General features: G+C 40.6%; 1 long non-coding RNA gene across 1 annotated transcript; it reads left to right on the forward strand.

Annotated features, from left to right (window-relative positions):
* Positions 1 to 5,272: 5,272 nt before the first annotated feature.
* LOC143694142 (uncharacterized) lies at positions 5,273 to 6,859 on the forward strand. The gene is made up of 3 exons (XR_013182415.1): positions 5,273 to 5,427; positions 5,825 to 5,919; positions 6,197 to 6,859. It is a non-coding gene; the product is annotated as an uncharacterized LOC143694142 (long non-coding RNA).
* The last annotated feature ends 1,856 nt before the right edge of the window (positions 6,860 to 8,715 follow it).

Consider the following 8,715-nt stretch of genomic DNA (forward strand, 5'->3'; position numbering starts at 1 on the left):
TATTTTGATTCATTACAAAAAGGCACAATGATGCTCTTAATAGGAAAGCAGAGGGAATCAGTTTTGAGGCTGTGTTATTTTTTATATTTATTTGCATGTGTTAGTAATGTGTAACTTCTTCGATCTAACTGACATAACAGGAAACTCTTGTTTGCTTTACAGTTGAAGGGTAAGTGTAATGAAAAGCATCCTTTAGCATCTATCATGAATATACACAACTGTGGCTCCATAATGACCTTTCAAGCCAAAATCAGAGAGGCTGGGAAAGCTTTGGTATGGATATATTTGTTGCATCAAAAGTCCTTGAGGCCATTGCCTACATTGTACTTACCAGCAGTTTTAAAGCACCACAAGAGTTTGTAGCCTCCATGTAATATATGGTAGGAGATAATTCATGTTCTATAGGTAAATATGTGTGTATAAAATATTGTGTATATCCAAAGTTATGTCTTTGACCACTCTAGCTGGGAACAGAGTTCTATTTTCATGTAAGCAGTTTCTGGACAGCGTTAAGATTATATCAGGTCTGTTACCGTATGAATGGGACAGTCCTGGACCATCATCGATGATTTCCCTGGCATCTGCACCAGGGAGATAGCATCTAGACCTTCCTGGACCAGGATTGATGGAATGTCTCAGAAACTCACAAGACCTGCACCTGGGCATGATTACATCTGCAGTGCTCAGGAACTGGTATCACCCTACTACATATGAATACAGCCTCTGCCTGGATGCTCAGACATTCGTCTGAGTCTCCGGATTCGTCTTTGTCTGTTCCTGCACATGTATGGAGCCAGCTCTACATGTGAGGAGACACAAAGAAACGTGTGGTCCCCTCTGCCTCAGGCAGAATGAACTGTATATAAGCTGGCTGCTGGAAGCACTCGATGTGAACTCCTAGGGACACGCTGTCACTTCGTCAGTTGAACCCTGGTTCACCCAGCGCCTGCACTCGGGGCTGACGCTGTCTTGGCTTTGGTGGTTTTTTGAAATTCTATTTTTTTGTCATAGATCTAATAAATCTTTGTTAAACTTTTCATAAATTTGGCTACCGATTTGATCATTTATAACACTCTACATTTATCATCTATTGCAGAATGATAACTGCGTTATACTTGGTTTAATTCCTCTGAAATCAGTGTTCTCTTTTACTTTTCTAACACTAAGTCAAAACAGATAAATCCAGCAAACTATTAAGACAGACAAAGGGTGTGTTTCTTTAATAAAATAAGAGACAACCATGCAATAAGGCATTAAAACATTTACACCTACAAAGAGGCAAGTAAGCATAGTTAGCCAGGCAATATTACTTAATTATATTGTAATAGAGTCTGCTGCTCTACTGGATGGAGGGTTCTTTATGGAGAAGATCCTCACCCATAAAAAAACAATTCCATTTGCTTATACAAAAAAGGCACAAAACTTTTTAAAATAACAAAGGATTATTCAGGCATTGAATTGTTATAACTTCTCTGTCCTAGTCTGGGAAAAAAAACAGTCTTGATGGTAGGTTTCAGGAGTCCATCTGGTCGGGAGGGGTGTGGTGTGTGTACCAGTCCTTTCCCCCTTTAGTGGGGAGATGTCTGTCTTTCCACAGAGCCTATTCTTGCCTGCCCGGCTGCCTGCACATTAATAACAGGGAACGGAATCCATTCAGTGATTGGTACCAGCTTATGCTAAACAATTTCCCCTCCTGTTTCCAATAAACATGGCTGTTCAAATAGATTATAGTGTCTCAGAGCGTTCACATCCCCTCCAATCCCCCTCCCCGCTTCCCCCCTCCCGCCTTAGATGTCCTTTAGCTGCTCTTTTGTGATGGTAATGAAGCTAAACAGCATTTCAAAGAGGGCTTTGATTAGCATGATAACCGTGTAGTGGCTTGATGGGCAGCATGGAATGGTTGTCTAGCCTTCCAGCACCAACAGCTTCGAAGAGAAGTTATCCAACTTGTTAAAATGCATGCATGGATGCAGATATGAATGTATGTGTGTTTGCATTCACATAAATGAGGTATCAATAAAACCTGACAAGGTCTATTCATTGATACTCCCTGTTGGAACAGCGTTTTCTTGATGCACAGCCTAATTGCAGCAAATTGCCAAAACTTGCCTGGGTAATCCGTATGCATTTCAAGAGGGAACAGGAGGTGGAACTGCGGTAGAGCTCAGTAATTACTCATCATGTACAGCATCACCACACTGCTGCTTCTCAAGCCACTGGGCATTGCTAGAGGTTGGGTTTCTGGAAATGACATACAGGAGAAAGACTTCAGAAAACTCCGTGTCTCAAGACCTATGTAACAGAGTCAACACTGAGGGCTGAAACTAAAATGCTGTGGCACCACTATAATATTGTCTCCCAGTTCAGATCATTTAGGTCAAGAGTTTACGCTGAGAGAATGCCTTTCACCCCTTGTGATATTTATTCCTCTTTCTGAAAATTAAGTGCAAGACAAAAGTTTATTCCTGGACTGTTGTTATTTGACATGAATTGTGGTTCTAAAGGGTCAGAGCCACACAATTGGACGGGGAGCAAAAGCCCATTGGCTCTTTCACAGCAGTTAGACTTTATGGGACATTACTGACTCCTCTGGTTTCATTTGTTTTTGAGCTTCAGCTTTCAGCCTCGCCATCATAATTATTTGGAGCATGACCATGAAAAACTGCCTTAATTGAAATAATGTTTCCTCTGGATTTCTTTTTTGCAGTGTTTGTATGTATTTTGGCAGCCCTTCAGGATGCTATATGTTAAGTAAGTAGATGACAAGTAACATCTTGCTAGTCTGCAAATACTTAAATTCCAGAACATGAAGAAGCTTCATATCATTTATACCAGCAACCTCTATTGCATCCAAACAGAAGGTAAGAGAAGGTACATTGCAGAGGCAACAGATTAATTCAGCAGCATCATGAAGCTGATCACTATGACAAAAAGCAGACTGTCACCTCTGTAAGTGTACTCAGAACTGTCAGCTATGGTTACTGAAGAATATCAAAAGCCTTACAAAGAGGTATATCTGCTTTACCTCTAGAAATACAAACAGCATGAACCCAATATATACTTTGGTAGAATATGTATGGGTTTAGGTAAATATTGACAAAAATACTCAAATCAAGCCAACAAAACCCAAGGAGTTATTTGGAACAGAGAAGAAAACAGTGAGTACCTGATGCTGCTGTGTAAATTTGGATGTGGAGGGCCCCGTGTTAACAGCTGGATGATCATGGGGGACTGAGTGGCTGGGGAACAGTGAGAAAGGGCTGGGCCTCCTGGCTGACAGCAGGATGGAACATGAGTCAGCATCATGCCATGCATGGTGGGGATGGCTGGGAGCATGCCCAGCTGTGTCAGTAGGAGCAACATGGCCAAGAGATTATCACCCTTCTCTCAGTGCTCATCAGAGCACAGCTGGAATTCTGCATCCAGTTTTGGGTCCTGCAGTACAAGAAGGACATCAATAAACTGGAATGAATTCAGTGAAGGGCTACCCTTGATGGTCAAATCTGGGACACTTGCCCTTAAAGGACATACTGAAGAACCAGGGAATGAATCTTCTGGGATTCTGAAGAGGGATGGCTCTGGGGGCACCTGGCAGCAGTACCTACTAACCAGTGCTAACGAGCACCTATCAAAGGGCACCCCTGCCTCACTGAGAAGCTGGAACCAGGGTCCTCCTGGCAGTGCATGGCAGCAAGACAAAGGACAATGGCCATGAAGAGCTGAATGGCAGATATGACTGGGTATAAAGAAAAATATTTTGCCAATGAAACTAAAAAAAAATATTGGAACAAGGAGGTTGTGCAGTTTCTACCCATGGAGGTTTTCACTGCCTAGCTGGATAAAGCCCTGAACAACTTATTCTGACCTCATAGCTGACTCTGTTTTGATCAGGACGCTGGACTACAGCCATCTTGAGGTCCCTTCCAGCCTGAATTACCCAGGGATCCTGTGTTTCACACAACTCATAGCAAAGCTGTACATCTTTGCTGCAGGATGCTGCAGACACTGTGGGTGTCAGTGCTGCAGACACTGTAGGTTTCAGACACTGGCCAGGGACACCAAAGGGAAATGCACTGATGTTTTGGGTCTGAACCCCAAACAAACACATGGAGAATGGGAAATGTTCAGAGGAAATACTGTAGGCTTGCTGTAATCTCATATTCTTCCTTGTGCAGCTGCTTATGGCCGCTGTCTGAGTTGGGGACTGACTGTCATTTCCCAAACCAGTACAGCTCTTTTTGTCTTTTTATTTCTATAAAACACATCATCAGCATGATCTACTGTTTCAAACCTAAAATTTTGCAGAGCTTTTAATTACAGGGAAGTGGAGCTTTTAGAACGTCATCCCTACCCTTGGAAGGAATAGTAAAATAATGAGGCTTTTCAGACTACATTTTTTTCCAGTCAATTTTCATAATGACAGTATTTGGGGGGAAATTGAAGATTGTAGCATATTACCAAAAAGTACCAGAAATGTTGTAGAGAGATCTATTTTTATTTAATATTTTTTTACTTTTTCAGAAGTTCAACAAGTTCATTGCAATCTGCCTTTCAAGGTCATCCATCTGAATCAATGATCTTAGCTCCACCAGTTCTGATTTTTTGAATAAAATTGTAATTACCATCCTTTTAAGCACCAGCTGTTCTATTGAAACATGATACTGGTGGTGTACTCAGTCCTGGTGGAAAAATATCTGTGAGCTGCTCTTCACTGAAGCCTCAGAGCTGATTGCAAGAAGCATTTATAGTCACAGAATTAAAGGGGCCACAACCAGATCCTTTATGGATACAGTTCCTCCTCCTTTTGTGCATTACCCTGTTCAAACATCCATTTGAACTTCCACTGTACTTGTTCCTTATAAAATAACGAGAAAAGGGAAAGTTCAATATCATGCAGTGGAATGTGCAAAGGAATAATCTATGAGCTTGTCCACATGATGAGCCATATGAGAGCAATGCACAGAAACAGAAACATTTTGGGGAAATGTTTCTCTGCCATTCTTTAGCAGCACCCATTTTTTAGATGTTGTACCATCTTTATTAACAGGCAAGCAAGGTTAACAATTTAAGAGGAAGTTTATAATCTACGTACAGTAGGCTAATGTACTAAAGAAGAAATCAGTGATGAAAAGAGAAGCAGAAGAAGTGCTTTTCTAGCAGGATTTGCAGGAGAATGGAAAGGCTGATTGGCACAGGAAGTGGCATGGGAAAATAAAAGCAAGAGGTAGAATTTGTCTTGGCAGGAAAGTGATGTTCTACTATTAGAAATGCCTGCAGGCCAAAAAGAAAAAAAAATCCTGTGCTGAGATTCAAAAAGGATTTTCCAACTGCTTTAAAGCTCAGATCGTATACTAAATATCTTCCTAAAGGACATAGAATTTGAGAAGTGCAGAAGCTTTTGGTCATGTTCAGAGAAGCCAGAGACCAGTGAGTATTTCTGCTTTCAGACTGGGATAGTGACAGTTTCTGTGCAGACAGGCAAGATGCAAGGAGCAGCCAGGCACTGTGGTGCACCTGCCAACTGCTGCATCCCTGCCTTCCCTCCTTTCCCCTGAAAGATGATTTCTTTACATATTATATGGTAGTGTATTTTCCTTTTTTTTTTCCTATTTTTATAAGAAATGAGGACGGTGTTAGTTTAGCAACATGTCTGAACAGAAGCTCCTGCCAGAGCAGGGTGCTACCAGAGGGCACTTGGGCCTGAGGACACAGGGGAGGGAATTTGCCTTGTCAGCCACAAAATCTGAAGCATTGCAGTTCTGCTGACTGATTAGGCATTGCTATATTTTTCTCTATTAACTACATGGCCTTTTCTCTTTCCAAGCCAGGAAAATGTCCATGCTGGCAGAAGTCAGGGGACACTCATCCCTCTGCAGTGTGCTATCAGGAATCAGAGTGCCTGGCGAGCCCCTGCTCTCCGTAAGTCTTTCCCTTACACAACAGACCTTGAGCAGTATTCCTGTGCTCAGGGCTCCTGACCATTAACTCATAAGGCCCCAGTTCAAGAAGGCTTTAATGCACATAATGACATATCTCTTTTTCTAAAGATTGCACATAGCATGCCACCATTATCCCTAAACTTGGCCTGAAGTATTTCTTCCTGAGTCAGAGATAAGTAAATATCTGGAATGAAAAGGCAGTACACAAGGAACAATGAAGGAACAAAATACTAAGTTTTTTCTTATTTATTTAACAGAAATAAATACAGAAAAGGAGAAGAGCAATACCAAGAGCATATTGAAAATACCAGTACAAGTGAATGGACTTAACAAGATTATTTCATTTGTGACATCCCTGTCTGTCCCTCATTGCAGATATTTGGCATGGGAATTATATTTTACTGCTTTTGTGTACAGCAGCTTTTGCCAGAGTTGTTCTTCATCTCATGCTGGATCTTTAGACAGTGCTGAAGGACAGGTGATAATAACTAACAAGTAACAAGTATGGAGGGCTCTTGTAATCATTACCATATTTCTGGAAAGTAATGAGGGGAAAATCAGAATGACCACATGTATTAATAAAAAAGACTTGCTGACTAGAGAGCTCAAATTATTTCATTTAAAGATAATATGAAAGATTGAGACTACATGTTTCTTTTAGAGATGCTCATTTTGTGACTTCTTTGATATTTGCCCTTGCTTTAAACAGTATATTCTTTTATCTTGATAATTGAGGTTGAATGGAGAGTTTTTTATTTTGAGATATGTAACTCATCACATCTCCAGATGGAGCCACTGCAAATAGTCTGAGCACTTCCAGTTCCTACTTCTCACTGTGCCAGTCTTCTGCTAGCCAACACGGGGTCATTTTATCTTAATATTTCATTGAATTGGTGTATTAGCAGTACATCAAAGATGATGCCTTAATGAAATGCAGCAGCTGGATATAGTCACAGCATCTGAAAGCAATGTCAGGAAAAAAAGGTTGTTTACTCTGCATGGCAAGGGAAGGCTGATGATGTTTGATCTCCCAGAAGCTGCAGGCTCCAGCTCTGCAGTAGGTGAAATAGACAATATACATTTGGTGTATGTGAATTTTAGAGCTGGTGATAGACATGTAATCTCAGTCAGTTGGCAGAGATTCACAGAGCAGGCAGAGGCTGCTGCAACCAAGTAAGCTTCCATATGCTGCCTTGTCTCAAAACTAATCTGGAAAGCAGTCAGAAAATACTTTGTCATACCATGGCAAATTCTTGGCTTCATAGCCAAATGTCCTGCTGGGGTTTGTGACCAGCATCAAACTCGTGGTTCTTGCGTTTCTCACCTGGGTGCTGGGCTGAGAGCACTCAACTCATCCTGTACAGGGCAAGGCTGGTCTCCAGGGATTGGAAGTCCTTGGCCACTAGTGACTAGTGGCTGCTGTTAGAGGCAGATTCAAGGTGAAGGATCTCCATATACCACTACCTGTGCTCCAGGCTATACATGTTTTCTCAGAACACAAAAGTACAGAAAAATAAAGACTCCAAATTGGCAGTCAATGTTTCATTAACTTCTATCAGTGTGATATTTTCTTCTTATGAGGATATTATTTGTTTGCAGGTGATCACTGCTTTTCTTTTTCCTCTGTGAGATTATCATCTTAGAGAGACAAAAAAGGGGTCCCTGTCAGCTTTTATGACAAATTGTGGTTACAGGAGCACTGTACTGTGTTTCTCCTTGAACAGATTTCATGCTTTTTTTATGCTTTGTTCTCCTGGTCATTTGATATCTGAATGTGTTTATCTTTGAAAAAACCTCACCCAGAGATCTTGAAAAACTCCTTTTCTCTAGAGGCCAGTGATATAGTTTATACATTACTTACAGATGCAATAAACAAAGCCTTTTCTCAACTGCAGTCTCTTAAGGTTGCAGAATAACTGATCAGGCTCTTGGCTCAATTTGCTGTTTGATCACTTAGTTGATAAGGTGAATCCTGACTCAGTCAGATTTTCTGTGGTGGATCAATCAAGTGATGGAAGCTGAATATTGCATTTTCTCACCTTATGATAATCAGGAAAAGCATCAGCATCAGTAGACATCTATTTTGGCAGGTAGTTTAAGCTCTAAATGTGATTTTTATCAGCAACTAATATCCGTTAAAAATAGCTGCATTTTGGAATGACAGCAATTATGTTCACTCTGCTGCTGTGTGAAGTGGGCAGATCCAGGGGTTGCCCCAGTGTGTTTCTTACGAGTGACCCACTGGGTCAGTGTGTTTTACTGGTAAATAATTTTGCATGAGATTGCCTACAAAGGACTAACAGGTGGAACAATCTGAACTAATAACAGAAATGTGTAGTAGAAGTGATCTACCTGGAAATTATGTTTTTACTTTTTCCTTTTAAAGATAATTTTATTTCATCTGAATGAATTCATTCCTTATCAGTAAGAAGCCAATAAGAAAATCACTTTTGGAGGAACATAATGGCAAAGTGAAAAAAAACCCCAAAACCCTACCACCCCCCCCCCCAAAAAAAACCAAAACAAAACAAAAAAAAACCCATAAAACAAAGCCCAAACAAAACAAAACAACAAAAAAAAAAAAAACACCACCCACCCAAAACTAAAAAAACTACCCAGAAAAAGAAAAGCTAAATATAAAATATATCCTTGCATTAGACAATAGCTGGTACAGTAATGACATGAGACAATTTCAAAGTTCTCTTCAACTGATCAGAACTGAATGGTAATCAAAAGGAAAATGTCTTCCATCTTAGTAAACAAGAATTCTCCCTTA

The sequence above is a fragment of the Agelaius phoeniceus genome, chromosome 5 (assembly GCF_051311805.1).
Source record: "Agelaius phoeniceus isolate bAgePho1 chromosome 5, bAgePho1.hap1, whole genome shotgun sequence".
NCBI classification, from domain to species: domain Eukaryota; kingdom Metazoa; phylum Chordata; class Aves; order Passeriformes; family Icteridae; genus Agelaius; species Agelaius phoeniceus.